The 17,619-nt window shown below is 45.4% G+C and overlaps 1 protein-coding gene across 7 annotated transcripts in view; it reads right to left on the minus strand.

Moving 5' to 3' along the window:
- The window catches only part of MGAT5 (alpha-1,6-mannosylglycoprotein 6-beta-N-acetylglucosaminyltransferase), a 345,968-nt gene extending 332,968 nt beyond the window's left edge, over positions 1-13,000 (minus strand). For 3 of the 7 annotated variants that reach the window (XM_060622680.3, XM_060622679.3, XM_060622681.3), the window contains exon 1: positions 12,606-13,000. The gene's annotated coding sequence lies outside the window, so the exon portion shown is untranslated. The remainder of the gene's footprint in view (positions 1-12,605) is intronic. The other 4 variants (XM_078451353.2, XM_078451352.2, XM_078451354.2 and 1 more) reach the window with 2 other exon arrangements.
- Positions 13,001-17,619: the final 4,619 nt, after the last annotated feature.

Consider the following 17,619-nt stretch of genomic DNA (forward strand, 5'->3'; position numbering starts at 1 on the left):
GGACATGGGATACATTTTGGAGTGCAAGACTGTCCTACCCATCATAGATGGTTAGCATCCTGGGTCCCCACCAATAAATGCTAGTAGCACTCCTCAATCATTAACAACCAAAACTACCCCCAGAAATTTCTAAAAAGCCCCCCATAAGACTCCCTGGAGCTAGCCCAAATCCACAATGCAATTTCCAGTTCTGGCCACTTCTGGGTGATGTCAAGCTGGGCCACTGAAGAGATACTGCCCAGGAAACTGGAATTTGTGTTACAAGGGAAAGATTAGTCTTTCTGGGTGGCTTCCCCTGTAGCTAATGCTATTACCAAGAGTCCTGTCCTTGGGACAAAAAACAAACAAACAAACAAACAAAAACACAAAGCAGAGGGAGAATTAAGATGGACTGTGGCCTCCTGCTCCTGGAGCCCTAATGTGAATTCTCCACTTTTATTGAAGCAAGCTCCATCAGGTTTCTGTTGCCAGAGGGTCTTACTAATAACAACTGTCCAACCACCCACCTGAACTAAGGGAGGCAGCTAGGATCAAAAATACTCAGGAGAGGGGCGCCTGGGTGGCTCAGTCTGTTAAGCATCCGACTTCGGCTCAGGACATGATCTCACGGTTTGTGAGTGTGAGCCCCGTGTCCAGCTCTGTGCTGACAGCTTGGAGCCTGGAGCCTGGAGCCGGCTTTGGATTCTGTGTCTCCTGTGCTCTCCCACGTGTTCTGTCTCTCCAAAAAATAAATATTAAAAATTAAAAAAAAAATTCTCAGGAGAATCTATTCTAACGTCAAAGAAGCTACCTCATTTGAGGGACGTTTCTCAGATTTTACGTAAACTCTCCATGCTATAGTTGAAGCTCATTTGTTTTGATTTCTTTTTTACTGCCAATAAATAAGTGAGCCAGTGACCATTCTTCACCTGGCATTTCAGATTCTAGAAAGATATATCCAGATCATTCTGAAACCCTTCCTGCCTCAGCTCCTTCTCATCAATCACGTTAGCCCTACAACATAAATAACACTTTTGTCCTTCCTTGACAGAGTTGGAAAATTTAAGTGTGAGAAAAATTTGGCCTTTAAGGGCCCAATGCAGGGGTCTGAAAGAAAAAACACTTTTTTTCCCAAAGTGTTTCCAACCCCAAAAGCCCATGACTTAATGTGTTTAAATTGTATTATGCTCAGGAATAATAGCACCCTAATTCAGAAATGTGGCAATAAGGACCAGTTGCCAGAAAGGTGTGGTGAAAGAGGCCAGGATCACTGTTTCTCTACCTCTTCCACTAATGGACTCCATTATATTACAAAAAAAAGCACTGCTGCAATCTAATGAATAAATAACTAGCACTTGAATGGAATTTGTGTCCATTTTAATTCCAGCTAGTTTCCACAAGAAAGCCTCATTTACATTTGAAAAGGGGGCAGGGGGTGGATAATATTTCTTAAAATGAAACATTTTATTTATTTATTTATTTATTTATTTATTTAAAATTTCTAATGTTTATTTTTGAGAGAGAGAGAGGGAGAGAGAGAAAGAGACAGAGCTCGAGCAGGGGAGGGGAGAGAGAGAGGGGGAAACACAGCATCCGAAGCAGGCTCCGGGCTCTGAGCCATCAGCACAGAGCTCGACGCGGGGCTCGAACTCACAGACTGCAAGATCATGACCCGAGCCGAAGTCAGACGCTCAACCAACTGAGCCACCCAGGCGCCCCATAAATGAAACATTTTAGAAATGGTTAAAAAGTTTCCTATATAACCCAGTCGGATATAATGTTAAATCACAAAAACTTAATTGTTGAATCTAAGTTAATAGAAAAGAAAGTCTGAGTATGACCCAGGAAAAGAAGTAGTTTTCACATGTGCCAGATTTGTTTAGTGTAACCTGCAGAAGAGTATCAGAAGAGCTAAAGGTCACCTGAACAGTGTCTTCTAAATGAAGGTTTGCAACTAACTGATGGGTTATGAAATCAATTCAGTGCAAGGGTCAGAAAACATTTTCTTCAAGAGCCAGGTAGTAAATACTTTAGGCTGTGCAGGCCAGATGATCTCTGTCACAATTACTCAACTCTGCCATTGGAGCTTGAAAGCAGCGACAAAAAATACATGAACAAATAGGAGTAGCTGTGTTCTAATAAAACTTTATTTACAAAATAAGCAGCAGGCCATAGTGCTGTCTCCTGACCAGCACTTTTTAAGTGAATGGAATGGAATGGAATGGAATGGAATGGAATGGAATGGAATGGAATAGAATAGAATAGAATAGAATAGAATAGAATAGAATAGAATAGATCTTTTTTAAGTTTATTTATTTATTTTGAGAGAGAGAGAGACAGACAGTGCAGGAGGGGCAGAGAATGAGGGAGAGAGAGAATCCCAAGCAGTCAAGCAGTCTCTGTGCTGTCAGTTCACAGCCTGATAACAGGACTCAAACCCACAAACTGTGATATCATAATCTAAGCCAAAATCAAGAGACCAGGCCCCCCTGGAATAGAAAACATCTGAGGACATCAGTGGCAGGGGAGTAGCTACTGTTTCTTGAAACTCTTCCTACTGTTACATACATGTATATGTGAGTTAAGAGTTAATATGTGTTTATTACTGTAGGTTGGAGTCAAACCCACTGTACTAGAAATAACAAATACTTTGAGGAGGAAAAGCAAGTCTGCTTTGGACTTAAACTGATAAGAATTTAAAGGACATTTAGGAAGGAAGGAAGAAAGGAAGGAAGGAAGGAAGGAAGGAAGGAAGGAAAGAAAGAAAGAAAGAAAGAAAGAAAGAAAGAAAGAAAGAAAAAGAAAAAAGAAAGAAAAGAAAGAAAAGAAAAGAAAAGAAAAGAAAAAAAAAAAAAGAAAAAGGGTAGATACAATGGGCAAGTTCTCCAGCCTAAACTATAACCTTAAAAGAATATTTTAAAATGTATTAAATGTGTTAAAAGAATATTAATTAGGGGCGCCTGGGTGGCTCAGTCGGTTAAGCGTCACACTTCAGCTCAGGTCATGATCTCGCAGTCCGTGAGTTCAAGCCTCACATCGGGCTCTTGGGCCGGGCAGCTCAAATCCTGGAACCTGCTTCAAATTCTGTGTCTCCCTCTTCTTCTGCCCCTCCCCCCCCAAATAAACATTAAAATATAAAAATATTAATTAGTTATGAGTAGTCCAAAATGATATTCAAACAGACATTAAAAATACTTCTTATGCTATTCAAACATCTGAGATGAGGGGTGTATCAGTTAGCAGTTGCTGTGTAACAAAGCTCCCTAGAACTCAGTGGCTTGAAACAACAATCATCGATTATTTCTACAGCTCTACAGGTCAGCTGAATGGTTCTGGTGATCTAGGACAGATTCACCTGACCTTGCCAAGGCATGTTCAGGAGACTCTAAGCACCCAACAGTTCAGCTGGAGGCTGGCTGGTCTAGGATGGCCTCAGCTGACACAGTTTGGCTCATCCCGTGTGTCTCTCAGAACTCTCCATTAGGCTAGTCTAGGCATGTTTGCCAGGTGGTGGCAGGGATCTAAGAGAGCAAGTCCAGCTGTGTAAAAGGCAATCAGAAACATGCAGGCTCTTTTAAACTCTGTTCACAGGATATTTGCTAACATCCCACTAGCCAAAGCATCACATGGCCAATCCCGGGGGCGGGGGGGGAGGAAAGAAAAGGGCACTATAGAGTTATAAGGCAAAAAGTGTAGGGACAGGGAAGCCATTAACTGGGGCCATCAGTGCAATTAATCTACCACAGGCAATATTTATTGTCTGTTATCATGTTGGCAGAAGTAGAGAAATTTGACATTATTTTACATTTCCCTTACCATTTCTCATTTTGTTTTTCCATTATCACTTCTGAGGCAGAAAGACAGAGTGAAAAGAACACAGACTTCACAATCAATGAGATCCACTTTTGCATTCTGGCTTCATGACCCTGGGCAAGTTTCCTTAGTACCTCAGTTTCCTCACAGAAGTAGGACTGGTGATAATTACACAAGGCTCGACACATAAATGTGCATAGCTCAATGTCCAACCAAAGCAGGACTTAAATCCTAAATACAGTGTTTTGCAAATAGCTGACTTTAATATATTCAAAAAGATGAGGGGAATTTGCCTAAATTTCCTATGACAGTAAAGTTCCTCAACAGAAAGAAGGAGATCTACATAAACAGTAAAACAAACAAACAAACAAACAAACAAAATTCTTTACAAAGATTTTAAAGCACTGTGGGAGGCAGAAAAATGGCCCCAGAGATGTTCACGTCCTAATCCCTGGAACCTGTGAACACACTACCTTACAGGACACACAGGATTACTTTAAGGACCTTGAGATGAGATTATCCTGGATTATCCGGGAGGGCCCAATCTAATCACATAGATTCTTAATATCAGAGAACCTTTCCCAGCTATCATCAGAGAGCCAAGTTGATGGCAGAGGGACAAGGACTCAGCTCAGCATCACTGGTTCTGACCGCGGAGGAAGGGGGCACAAGCCTACAAATGTGGGTGGCCTCTAGAAGCTGAAAGAGGCAAGGAAGTGGATTCTTCCCTAGAGTTTCCAGAAGAAGTGGACATTTGGTCTTAGCTGAAGGGGCCTGTGTTGTCTCTCTGACCTACAGAAATATAAAACAATAAATTTGTGTGGCTTTATGCCACTAAATTTGTGGTTATATATAGAAAGATTGCGTAATCTTATAATCTTCATACTAAAGGCTGACGATGAGGAAACAGAAAAGTCTCTCTCAAAGTCACTGGAGTGGGAGGAAGAAACCGGAACTCGGAGAACACTAACCAGGCACGGCATCAAAAATGGAAAGCTGTATCTGATTCTGTTTTAGGGGCAATTAGAGAAAAGGCACTATGATAGAATAAGCAACTCATTATCATGGAAAACACTTTACTGCAGTCTATAGGAGAGTGTAATAAAATCATTAGCCATACAATCTCCAAAGACATCCTAGCTACAGCTGATAAGCCTGTGCTAGGAGAAAAACAGTATTAACAAAATCCTTCCACACCAACTTTCTGGAGACTTCTTTTAACTGAGGGCTACTCCAGATCTGCAGCTCCAATCTGACCACTCCTACTTCTTGTTGTAGATAACAGAACAATGAGGCAAAGAGTGCTAACAGCGTAGACATGAATACACACACAATTTCACACAGTAGTACCAGTTTGTTGGGTTTCATGAGCCCAAGAATTGTGCTCTCACTATGGAAAAAATGTCCACAAAAAGTCCTCTGATTGATTTAAACAACAGAACTGTAAACAAGCACAACCAAAGAGGCCCTCAAAACTAGGAAAACACCTAGAATATTAAGGACAGTAAAGGAAAGAAGAGTTAGATAAGCATGCTGAACCCAGCCAAGAAGGCATACTAGAAGAATCCCACGTATGTAGGAGAAGCTAAGAGATGCCTCGTATGACACATGAAGAACCAGAATCACAGAACGTTGAATTGACCTGCACGTAGACAGCCGGCTAACTGCAGACAGGCCCGCCTGTCACGGTGGAAGTTTACCCAGGATGCCAGGATGCCCAGCTGATTATGTGAGCGGCCAGGGGCACAGGTCCTGTGGGAGGGTGCCTTCTAGAGCTCTATACTCCTTTCTGAGAAGTCCTTGGGGCTAGATGCATTGTTTTTTTTAGCCAACCTAGGAAACAACTTTCCCTTTCTGAAGCTTATTGGACCTCAGAAAATTAAATAAGAAACAAAAAAGGAATGGTGAAACTATAGAAGAAAAATGGTAACATTCACCTAAGAGAATTACATCTGTATGTCCTAAATGATGGCTAGTGAAAGATCACCCACAAAATGTCCCCTTGGGAGGCCCTTCCCCTCCAAATCCCCACTTAGTTCTGCCTCTAACCCTGGTGGCTCTGAAAAATTACAGGAGAGGGGGTGAGGGAAATCCCACAGAAATAGGAAAGAAATATCAAGAAACACACCGAAGGAACACAGAAAGATCCTACTTAGCATGAGGCAGAGGTGGAGCTCTCCTAAAAAAAACATGCATAAGAGAAAGAGTCGGTCATGTAGAAAACTCACTGGCAGGAGCACTAGTAAATTAAAAAAATCGGAAGTGAAAATAACAGATGGTTAAAAAAAAAAAAAAAAGGACCTACAAGGAGATTGATATCAAACTGCCTGTTCTTTTAATGTAGTTGTTTGGCGGGGAAGCTGTAATGAACGTATGTACACAGAATTTGGCCCAGCTTGCGGCAGGGTAAATCCTTAGCCTCGTTCCCCAGGGCACGGTGCCACATAACCACAGAACTCCGCGAGCCTGGTCATCTTCTGCTCTTTGAATCTCAAGTTCCCAAAGGAAAAAACAGCTTCACTAGGGGAAACAGGTTATTTCTAGGCGTAGTAGTAAGGACCAAGGCTTTTTATTTCTAAATATACAAAAATAAACATCCCAGAAGAATAGTGATAATAGAGGGTAGGTTCCTCTTAGGTAAGCATTTCAACTGTCTACTACAGGGAGTCTACCAGCAAAAGCAAAAACAACTTGAGTTTTCCTCAATCTTTTTTTATTCAGTAAGGGAATTTTCTTTCTTCATGCCACACCTCCTTTGCCATATGTATGGGATTATACAACGTTAGGACTGAACAGAACTTTGGAGCTCATTCAATCCCCTCTTACTTTTCCACAGAAGAACTGAGGCCCAAAGTGGTCACAAGGGCTGACTTAATGTGTTCTTCATTTGCATACTGCCTCCTAACTGAACTTAACTCTTCTGTGTGGCCCTGACCAGGCCTAGACTTTAAACTCCTTGAGCACCTAGGGACTACTTATTAACCAGAAACACTCAGAATCTGGAACAGGCAGGAGCCCCGGGATGCCCAATGCAATGCTGGTCATACGCAAGGAATAAAATGAAAGGAAATGGTGCTTGCTGTTGCATCCAACTGCAAGATTCCACCAAGTATGGTAATTCCAGTGGTCAGAGGAATATTTTTCAGGGCCTCAGCAATCCTTCCAGGAATCCACAGACACTGTGGGATTGTCCTCATGGACCCTTTATTAGAAGCCCTGAGGCCTCTGCCAGGTCACCCCTTGCCTACCCCATGCTCCTATAGAATGGAAATCAATGCTGAGTGGGGCCAGAAGCCCTGAGACACACATAGACAGACAGAAACAGACACACACACACACACACACACACACACACACACACACAGAAAAGGAGAGAGAGAGAATTTAAGAGTGAAATGTAAAATCGATTCCAGACTGTATTCTTAAAATGTCAAACTTAACATTCAGAAGGGAATACCTCACTTAAAGGTATAATATAAGTTGCTCAGATTCTCCCACATGGGGATGGTAAAAAGATGTGGACATACCACCTGCTCCCCACCAGATTCCAAGGTGAAGTCGGATGTGTGCCTACAGGGGGTTCTAGGATGGGAGAGACAGATGTCAAATGACAAACTATCACATTTGCTTCCTGAATCATTTCTGAAGACAAAGCAGGTACACATCTGTTATCAGTTGTTATCAATTGCTCCTACAGACCAAGGGTCAGAAGTGAAACCCAGCTTTGTCACTACTGCCCACTGGCTGATAAGCCCTTCTCCCTCTGCACCTCTATGCCCTCAGCTAGAAAGAGAAGGAATCAGGAGGAATCTCCCTGAGCTGCTTTTCAACCCCTGAGTGTCTAAGCTTCCTCTTGGCTTTGGTTGGAAAGGAAGGGCTGGCTGGAACAGGGTGAGCTTGCTAGCCTTAACTAAGCATAGCACAGCTAGTATGGACTCCGGACCTAGACCACCTGGGTTCGAATCCTGGCCCAGCCACTTGCCAGCTGTGACCTGGGCCAGGTTTCACGACCTTGCAAAGGTCTCAGTCTCCCAATATATATAATGGGGATAACAATAGTATCCACCTTACTGTCGTAGCAAAGAGTAAAGGAAATACAAAAGAAACATTTGCAACCATGTCAATTACAGAAGGTAATTTTTTTTCATCCCATCTCTGTTTTCTTGCTCACCTCTTCTTGACACTTCTCCACTAAGACACATAATATCTGTGATGATCACCAACACAACACACTTCCATGGGTGGACTGAGACATGAAAGACTATTATACTTCCAAAACTATTATAGTGGAAGACTGTTCTGTGTAGGATACTTATGAAAAGCATCTCACCAGCATGACAGGACTTAGAAGCCGTCTGTGCTCAGAACTACAACACTAAGGACTGCAGCTTAGACAGGAGTGGGTGGGTGGCACACGTTCCCTCCAGGGCCAGCCACAAAAATCACAGAGGGATGCAAAAGTGACGCTGTTATTCTATTCTAGGGGTAAAAAGTGAATCAAATGCAAACACCAGTATTTAACTCTTGCAAGTAATAAATTACTTAGATACACCTCACTCCTAAATTCATGCATGGCCAACAGGGTTGAGAAATACTCCTTAGCCATCATATATAACCTCCCCAGCTGGGGCCAAGGTCCAGCAGGCCTTAACACAAGCATCGCAGGGTTGGGGCGGTTTACAGGGAAAACCCCACCAAACCCAGCCATGAAAGCTGATCCCCATGGCCTGTCCAGATTTTTCAGACCTGACAAACGGCCTCGACAGAAAGGCTCCTGTTCTCTTTGCAGAAAGTTATGTGTTCAGACAAGACAGCTCCGGGATTTTGAAGAAATAAAGTGATTCTTCCAACCCCTCTCCTGCACACATACAGCTTTCCAGATGCGACAAAGTCGGGGAAACATGAATTTAAGCAATGAAAGAAAAAATAAATAACACAGCCCAAGTGGGCAAACACAGCTCAAGTCCCCATGCTTCCAGCCGACAGAGAATATGGTTAAAAGCACTAAGGCTCCTGGGACCCAACTTGGCGACCTTCCAAGAGCTATTAGTTTGCATTAACACACTGAAAGAGAAGGTCAGATAAATTAAAAGTGAGAAGGTAATTTTGAAGAAGGACGTCTTTATACTCAGCACCGGCACAGGGCATGGCTCATGGCAGCTGCCATATAAACACTCAATGAACACACCTGCAGCTGGCAGAGGTCACACCATGCTCAGATTTTTGATGTTGACACAAGATGCAAGATACCACAGAGACAAGACTTAGATTAGAAACTCTAAGGGGCACCGGGGGGCTCAGTCAGTTAAGTGTCCGACTTTGGCTCAGGTCATGATCTCACGGCTTGTGAGTTCAAGCCCCATGTTGGGCTCTGTACTGACTGTTCAGAGCCTGGAGTCTGCTTTGGATTCTGTGTCTCCCTCTCTCTCTGTCCTACCCCCACTAGTTCTCTCCCTCTCTCTCTTTCTCTCTCAAAAAAAAACAAAAAAAACAAAGACATTTAAAAAAAATCTTTAAAGAAAGAAACTTTAACAAGGGTTGGGAGATCTTTACTCAATTTCAAACAAATTAGAAAGTACAATTATCTTCTGGTTATTAGGAGTGACTCTATACTTCAAAGCACTTGAGAACTTTAAAGGCAGCCTAGTAAAACTTGCATTGACAAGTACCAGATTTATTTGTGACCCAAACCTCTCAACTGTCACCCACAATGGCATCCTCCCCCAATATAAAATTATTCCCTTTCTTTTTTAAAAAGTACCTGGATTCTGGAACACATACATCTTCCTTCAGCCAAAACTATCAACTAACTGATCACCTGACACAAGGACCCTTTCTCAAACTTTGACACTCATCACAATAAACCCTCTGAGACAAAGCTCCTGGCAGTATATGCTTTCCTGATATTTACTACAATAATATCAACAAAGAAAGCCACCCCCCACCACCACCCCTCCTTTCTGGACCCAGAAGGCCGAAAGACACAAGGAGGAGGGAATAAAATGAGTACCCACTACTTTTTACATCTCTTGGCAAGGAGCAGGGCAACTACCCACCTGGATGATCACAAGTGTGAGAGAGAACATGAACCTCCCAACCCAAGTCTTATGATGACCGCTCTATGCAGTTTTCTGGACATCTCTGCTGCACATACCGGTCACTGTCTGTCCCCTGCCAAAATCAATCTGAGGGTGACTCTGCAATGACTTAGATCCCAAGCCACATGGAGCATTTGGAAAGGTGATGTTAAGTGAAGGACATCTACAATGGACCCTGAGGAGCCACACTTCTAAGGGAGGAACCAAAGGCCTCCCCTTGGGCTAGAATCACAGGGGGACTAGCATTTCGATGCTTTTGGAGGCCAGCTGGGCAGAAGGCTGGCTTAGTTATTTTTAAACTGAGAAACTGAATGGGAAGGGAGAAAATTTGAATTCCTGTGCTCTCCTGAAATGAGGTCCCTTCCAGCTCCAAGATGCTACTGAAGAACATTGCATAGGCACATACTTCTTTATGAGAATGTACATATACATACATACGTGTGAGTGTATATGTCTGCTCTATTCACACTTGGAACACAAAGCGCTTGAAATGTGCACTGCTGGGATCACAAAGCCCCTGAGCTGCTTTGCAGCACGGCTGGAGCACCCAGATGCCACTGACAGATACGGGCAGAGTCTGAGCCCCCAGTCTCCCGCCATCGCAGTCCGCCTTAACACCAGCCGGCAACTGCTCCTGTAGGTGCAAACCCCCAAAGCCCCAACCCAGGCCTGCAGACTCCTTTCTCCTAGTGATTCTGGTCACAAGTGTCCCAAACCCAGGCAAGCTGGAACAAAGGTGGAGACCAAAGGAAAAGCCAGCACCCAGCTCTGCCAGAGTGTGGGTGTCAGGCAGAGGCACTCGCTTCTCCTCTTGTCGCAGCACCTAGAAGGGGCAGAAGGGTCACCCTCTTCACCCTCCTCTATCATGGCCTTTTTCAGAACCTCTCCACTTCACTCTGACTATATTGAGTTGGTAACTGGGAGAAAACTAAAAAGGCCTCTAGAAAATGGAATGTCACTCTAATCCTGACAAAGTTAAGGTTGCTTACCTCAGCCCTGAACAAGAACAAGAACAAGAAGAATTTGTAGGAAAGCAGAAAGTGGGGGTGGTGGTGAAAACTCATTTATTAAGTCAGATCTGTGATGGGCTTGCCCATCGCGAAAAACTGTTTTTTGTTTTATTGAATCAAAACAAGGCAGGTCTGATCCTGCGTCAAGGATCAGGATAAGGGTGATGCAGTAGCTAACACGGTGGTGGGTGGGGAGGGGGTGCTGGAGGACAAAACCCAGCCAAGTTGCTCAGGTCCTGATAATGAACACAGGCAGGGGCACCAGCCCCCCACTTGCCTCTCTTTAGAATGAGATCCTGCTGCTCATGCTCGAATCTGAATTGTGTTTCCAGGTGCACCGGGCCATCCCACCGAGCCCGGTTCAAACCTTAGCCTTCCCCTCCCCAACTTCACAGCTCCATAAATGCCCAACCTTCCCTAAACGGGCGGCCACAGCCAGGTGCAAACAAACTGTGCCCTCCCCTGCGCGGGGCTTGGCAGTCAGAACCAGGAGCACCGGGCTCTAGACCCCGACCCCGGCATCTGAGAACCTCAAGCATCGCCTGGTTCCCGCAGAGCACCCCGCTGGCGCTCGCAACGCGGCTGGACAATGCAAGCGCCACCTCTTCCCTCTTGCGCGCGGTAGCTACGAAACCACGGCTTTGTGTGTGACAGCAAGTGTGTGCGCGAACGTCCCCGGCTCACACACCCCCTTCCACCCAGTCTGCTCCCTGCGCGAGGTCCGCGCGCTCAGCGAGTGCATAGAGAGCGGGTCCGACCGCACCGCCAGGCCTCTGGCCTCCCAGCCTCGGACCTGGCCTCGGGGAGCAAGGGATGACATCCACATCCCCGTTCCCAGCCGCGGGGGCGGTCGGCGCGAGTAGCGTCGGGAGCTGAGCAAAGGCTAGGCAGGGGCCAGGGGCACCAAAGGGCTCACAGGCGGGCGCCGCGCCCCCCACCCACGCGCTCGGTCTCCCCCAACTTAGCTCGCAGCCGACCCGGAGGGGGCCGGGGCGGCTCAGGACTCGGCAGGAAGTTCCCAGGGCCGCACTGAGCATGCTCTCGGGGAGTGTGTGCGCGGGTGTGGGCTCTGCGCTCCCCGCAGCGTCTTCGGCCAGGCAGCCTGGCGGAGCGCGCGGGTGGGATCGCGGGGCCGGAGGCTGGCCCCTAGGGGTGGGGGTTTCCTCGGGCTTCCTTGGTCCCCCAGCCCGGCGGCTCCGGCCGCCGCATCCCTTCTCTTCTGGGCCTGGGGCCAACCTCCCTTCTTCCTCTCCCCTGGCCGGTGGCGGAGCCCGCCCTGCGCGCCCGGGTCCCGGGGACCCCAGCTCGGCCCACACCCGCAGCGCGACCCCACCAGCCTCCTCCGAGGTCCGAGCGCCCATCTGCCATCCCCGGCAGCTCGCCTCCGGTCCGCGCCACCAAAGCCTCCTCTGGTCACTCCTTTTCCTAAAGGGCCCTGGGGGGCCTCCTGCCTCCCCTGGGGAGGGCTGCCCCGGGCAGGTGGGCGCCTCAAGGCGCGTCCCCCGCTGCACTCCCGGGTCCCGCAGAGCGGCTGCAGCCAGGGCACCCACGCAGGCGGGGGGCGGAAGCCCCTGGCCGCGCCGCCCTCGGTGCAGGCTCTCGCCGCCCGCGCTCAGCTCCCCGCGCCCTCCGTGGTCCCCTCTGCGTGCATCTCCCCGCGGGGATGGCAAGCCCGACGCGATCTCCCCGACCCAGTAGCTCTCACCTCCTTGTTGAGCAGTAGCAGCAGGGAGCGCCCGCCAGCCGCTGTCCCCTTGGGGCCCACGACACGGCGGGGCACGGGGTCGCGGCGTCCCGAGCCTGCGGCGCGGCTACCTGGGTTGGATCGCGCCCGGGGCCGCCGCGGCTGCCGCCGGAGCCGCAGGGCCGCCGCCGAGCGGGCCGCGGCAGGGACGGTCTACAAACTCCCAGCCCTGGCGGGGCCGCGCGCGGCGCGTCCACACACGGCTCGGACGCGGCAGAAACACTCCTCGGGGGCTTAGCCTACCAGGGCGAGGGTCTGTCCGCAGTTTCTTCCAACACCCCCCTGCCTAACCTCTCCAACTTCTCCCCGCTTCTGGGCTCTCGGCTCCTAAAGGCAAGGATTCTGGTCAGAGACGTTGGGCAAACTCCCCGCCCTCCCAGGCAGAGCGCTCAGCCAATTCGGAACGCCCCAGCTTTTCAGGGGCCGTCTGCAAACTCTCAACTCTGTGGGAGAGGACTTCTAGCAACCTTTCAATTCCGCAGCCCAAAGGGAGAAAGGAGCGAGGGAGACAGGTTAATCGTGGCCATAAATAATATTCTAGCAAGGTCGGGGTTAGTGTGCAAATGTTCATATGATGAAGCATCCTCCCGAGTGGTGCAGTCCAGGGGCTTTTAAACACTAGGGGCATTCCAGCAGTGAAGCCCAGTGAGGGAAGACTGGGGCTCACCCATTTACAGGTGCATGCAACTTTAATAAATGTCCTGAGTCTCAGTGTCCTTTGCAGAATGGGTTATAGGTAGCCTTCTACCACTTGGGTTTTTTTGACCTTGGACAAGTCACTTAGCCATTTGAATTCAGCCTCTTTATCTATGAGCATGATGCTGCCTCAGGAGTCTATTTTAGAGATGAAATAAAATATGCGAAAAGTATTTAGGTATACTTGGCATATAGTAGGCGCTCAATAAATGAATCCCATCTCTCTTTCTTTTTCTTCCTTCCCTCCCTGGATTCTACAAACACTCCGGATGAGCTAGCTGAACATTGTACTATTGTAAATTCAAAACGAAATAAAACACATCCCATGCCCTGAAGGTACCACAGACATTGACTGAGAAGACATATTAAATCCAACCAAACCCTGGGAGAGACAATGTTGTACAGTTGCATCGCTGAGCATTATAGATCATTGTTAAGTAGGATCTAGAATGGAAGAAGAGTGGCCTGGTGGATCACCTTGGGGTCAAAATGACAGGATTCATAACCGCAGCAAGTTTCAGGACCTGTAACTAGTCACTACATCAGGTTCAACTTCCCTTTACCTTCCCTGTGGGATTTCTCCATCTCTACTTCACTGTCCTCCTTAGGGTCTTCTGTCCTGAATTTAGATCACCCCACTCTACTGTCCACAATCCTCAACAGAGGCATTTAAAAACTGATCATGGAATTTTTAGACCCTAGAAATGACTTAGCCCCACTTTCTCATTTTGTAAGTGAGCTCTCAGGGCCACCCAAGTGGTTAGGGAAATCTTCTGACCCCAGGATCTTAGTAGAACACACCTCATGGCCTCTCTTACATTTAGCTAGCTCTCCTCTCAAGGCACATTAGGTCCTACCTTTTACTTCAAGCTCAAGTAAACAGCTCTCACATTTTTTGAACGGATGAGCCCACAATTCTCAGCTGTCTGAAACTGTTCAGGTGATACTCAAGAGCCACAAGGAAATCTGTAAGGGCAGGACTATTCCTCTTAATAAGACCTTTTGGTGAAATCCCAGGAACGTTGCGAGGCACGTATTTTTCTCAGTCCCTTGTTAGAAAATAAGGTCTCACAGTGCTTAGGGCACTAGAAGCGAAATAGGAGAAGAGTGACATCTGGTGGCCAAGACTTTCTGGGCTTTGAATATGGATGGTACAAATTCTAAATCTAGTAGATTTGCTTCAAAGCCAAGTTCCTGCAGGTGGTTAATAACTGTACCAGTGGGTTGCCTAGAGATTTCTGAAAGACATCAGTCATTTAAACATCACAGACCCACTGCTATAGAGGATATTACATACAGTGATTATTTCAGGACCTTTTAAAAAATATATGTATATATAGAGAAATAAAGTTTAAGGGTGTAATATTCATATGTACACACATTATGTGTATTTATATGATACAAATATATTTGTGTTATATATATATAGATTCTATTTATTTATATAAATAATATACTTACAATGCCTTTGAAGGAAATTAATACTATCTCAAGTATTTTTCTTATAGAGTTAATAATTACTAAAGGATACTGCTTATGAACATAAAGATACTCACTAGGATGGAGTTGTGTATTTCATCACGTCCTCTCAAGAGAGAATTCATTATAAACTTAGAGAGGAAGAAAATAACACAGCGCGATTTCAATAGTGAAAGCCCTGGCTGCTGATGGTCAAGGTCATGCTTACCGGATGAACTGTGGTTGATTTTTGGCATTTCCACCACTTGTGAACAAAGGATGTTAGGTTAAAAGAAGGAAGATGTTTGGAATTACTTCACAACAATGCAACAGTGTCTGCTGGTATTGCTAAGTCTGCTCTACTTCTTTCCATATATTCGTCCCATGTAACATACTTTAGATAATTGCTCAATTATAAATGTAGAAAACACAATTCTGTCTACACAATCAAGCCCATTGTTTCTCAGCATCTCTTACTAAGCTCTGTGTGAATTATACTGATCTCATAACAACTCATGGAGCAGATTTACTATACCCATTTTATAGAAGAAGCAGCCAAGACTTTGAAAAATTAAGTAATATGCCCACCAACAGGCACTGCTGATTAGGGCCAGCGTCAGGATTGAATCCAAAGTTTTCCAAACTCCAGAGCTCAAATCTTTCCATTACAGTATGATGCCCACCCCCAGGAAACTAAGAAGAAATGAAGATCAGGGCAGAAATCACTCTGAAGAGTACACTAAAATCTAAAGGGGATATTTAAGGTAGGAAACACAAATCACATTTCTTAACCTATTCAAGTTGTATGAAAGTTATAAGCAACAAATAACAATTGTGTACGTAAACCTTATAAAGCTGGGACTATGTGCTTCAGTCTTAAAGCAGGTCTCTGTGAAATAAAAATGTTTTGTTTTGTTTTGTTTTGTTTTTTTTCCTGCTCAGGACCTGAACTATCTTTAAAAGCTTGGGATTTATGTACTATGTAATCCCTGTGGAAGTTAAAGACTCCAATGGCAAAGGTGATCAAGTTTTTGAGATGGCGCTGCTGACAGTGGTAACAATGACCAGTGCCATGGTATTGATAGTGGAAGCCGGCATGGCTCGTATACAGTGGTAGAGAAAGCAGTGTCTTCACCTTACCAGTTCTACGAAAAGATCTGAGCCGTTGTTTCTAAACGCATGTGCCCCTGAGCCCAACTCTAAGCTTTCCTTTAAATAAATTCCTCTTCTCATTAAATCAGGTAGAGTACGTTTCTGTTCCTTGTAGTTAAGTAGCCTGACTGATACAGACATTAGAATCGACAGACACAAACCCTCAGGAAAACAGAAGAAGTTATGGCTGGGTTATCTAGTTTGAATAAGACGGAGGATTGAAAGTCCAGCTGGTTGACACGGTTTTCATGAAGGCAGTTTAGGGCATGGAGTAGCAAAATGCTTTATTCAGTTAACACTGTGCTCACCTAGAATGAAGCACCCTTTGAAAACAGTTCTGGGGAAACCAAGTAGCAGCTTAGGAACACAAGAACTAAAGTGGGAGTAAAGTGGCTGTCGCTGTTGTTCTTTTTCCTGGAGTTAGCTTAGAGAAAGAGAACAATGAGCTCTGACTCCTAATTTCTCAGCTCAAACTCCTAAGTTTTCAGCTCAAAGGACATATACATGAGGGACTTCTCTGTGATTTCTAATACAGTTAAACAACCAAACAACAACAATAACAATAAAGTTTCTTTTTTCTAGCAACTAGAAGTCAAGATAGGTGAAAACTAAAAACAAAAATTGATCTTGTGGATCACTGAATTACAAAATCACTTAAATTCACAGCCTAAACACTCTTTTATCTGAAACCAAGGACATTGATTAGAACAGAGTAGGACTCTGATGACTGAATGGAGAGACACGAGAAAATTCAGATGACTTAATGTACATCACACCCCTCTATGTGTTGGCTTCCCTTGCCAAACAAATGAAGGCAATGATGAGGTTCCTAGCATACCTCAAGAGACCAAATGAAAAGATAAACCCTGAAGAAAACTTAACCATCACATGGAGTTTTGACAGTCTGCTAACTTGTAAGAGCAAAGTCCGGGAAATACATGTGGCAAGAGATTCTGAAAATTCTAGACCAAAAAAGGAAGAAGGCAGCTTTAGATTGGGCTGACTCTATTGATATGGAAGCAGTTATCAAAATTCTAGACCCAAAGTGCTTATGTGAGCAGTTGGGGATAATATTAATCATCTGCTCAGTTGGTGCTGAAATCCAGACTTCATGGGGAGCATAAATAATAATGCTAGCTGACACACATGTAGCTCTTGCTAGGTACCAAGCACTATTTAAAATGCTTTCACATATTGGGACACCCGGGTGGCTCAGTCAGTTAAGCATCCGACTTTGGCTCAGGTCATGATGTCACAGTTCATGAGTTCAAGCCCTGCACTGGGCTCTGTGCTGTCAGCTTAGAGCCCATTTCAGATCCCTCTCTGTGCCCCTCCACCACCCTCTCTCTCAAAAATAAACACTTAAAAAATTTTAAGAAGAAAAGTTATAAAAAAGGCAATACTTTCATATATTGTTATTCAATCCTAAGAATAAGTTTGAGATACGTATTATGCCTACTTATAAAAGAGGAAACTGAGGCATTTGGAGCTTCAACTGTGAGGGTTAAATTGTAGTGTAGGGCTAACCTGTAGCCTTGAGAAATAACAGCTTTGTTTTGACACTGTAGGTTAAGAGATAACAGCCTTGTCCTATCAATCAAGGGAACAAAAGTTCAAGGAAAATCAACTGGATTAGTGTTTGATTGGATTGGGGCAAGGGCGTGCCTGA

This window comes from Panthera onca, chromosome C1 (genome assembly GCF_046562875.1).
Source record: "Panthera onca isolate mPanOnc1 chromosome C1, mPanOnc1 haplotype 2, whole genome shotgun sequence".
Classification (NCBI taxonomy): Eukaryota; Metazoa; Chordata; class Mammalia; order Carnivora; family Felidae; genus Panthera; species Panthera onca.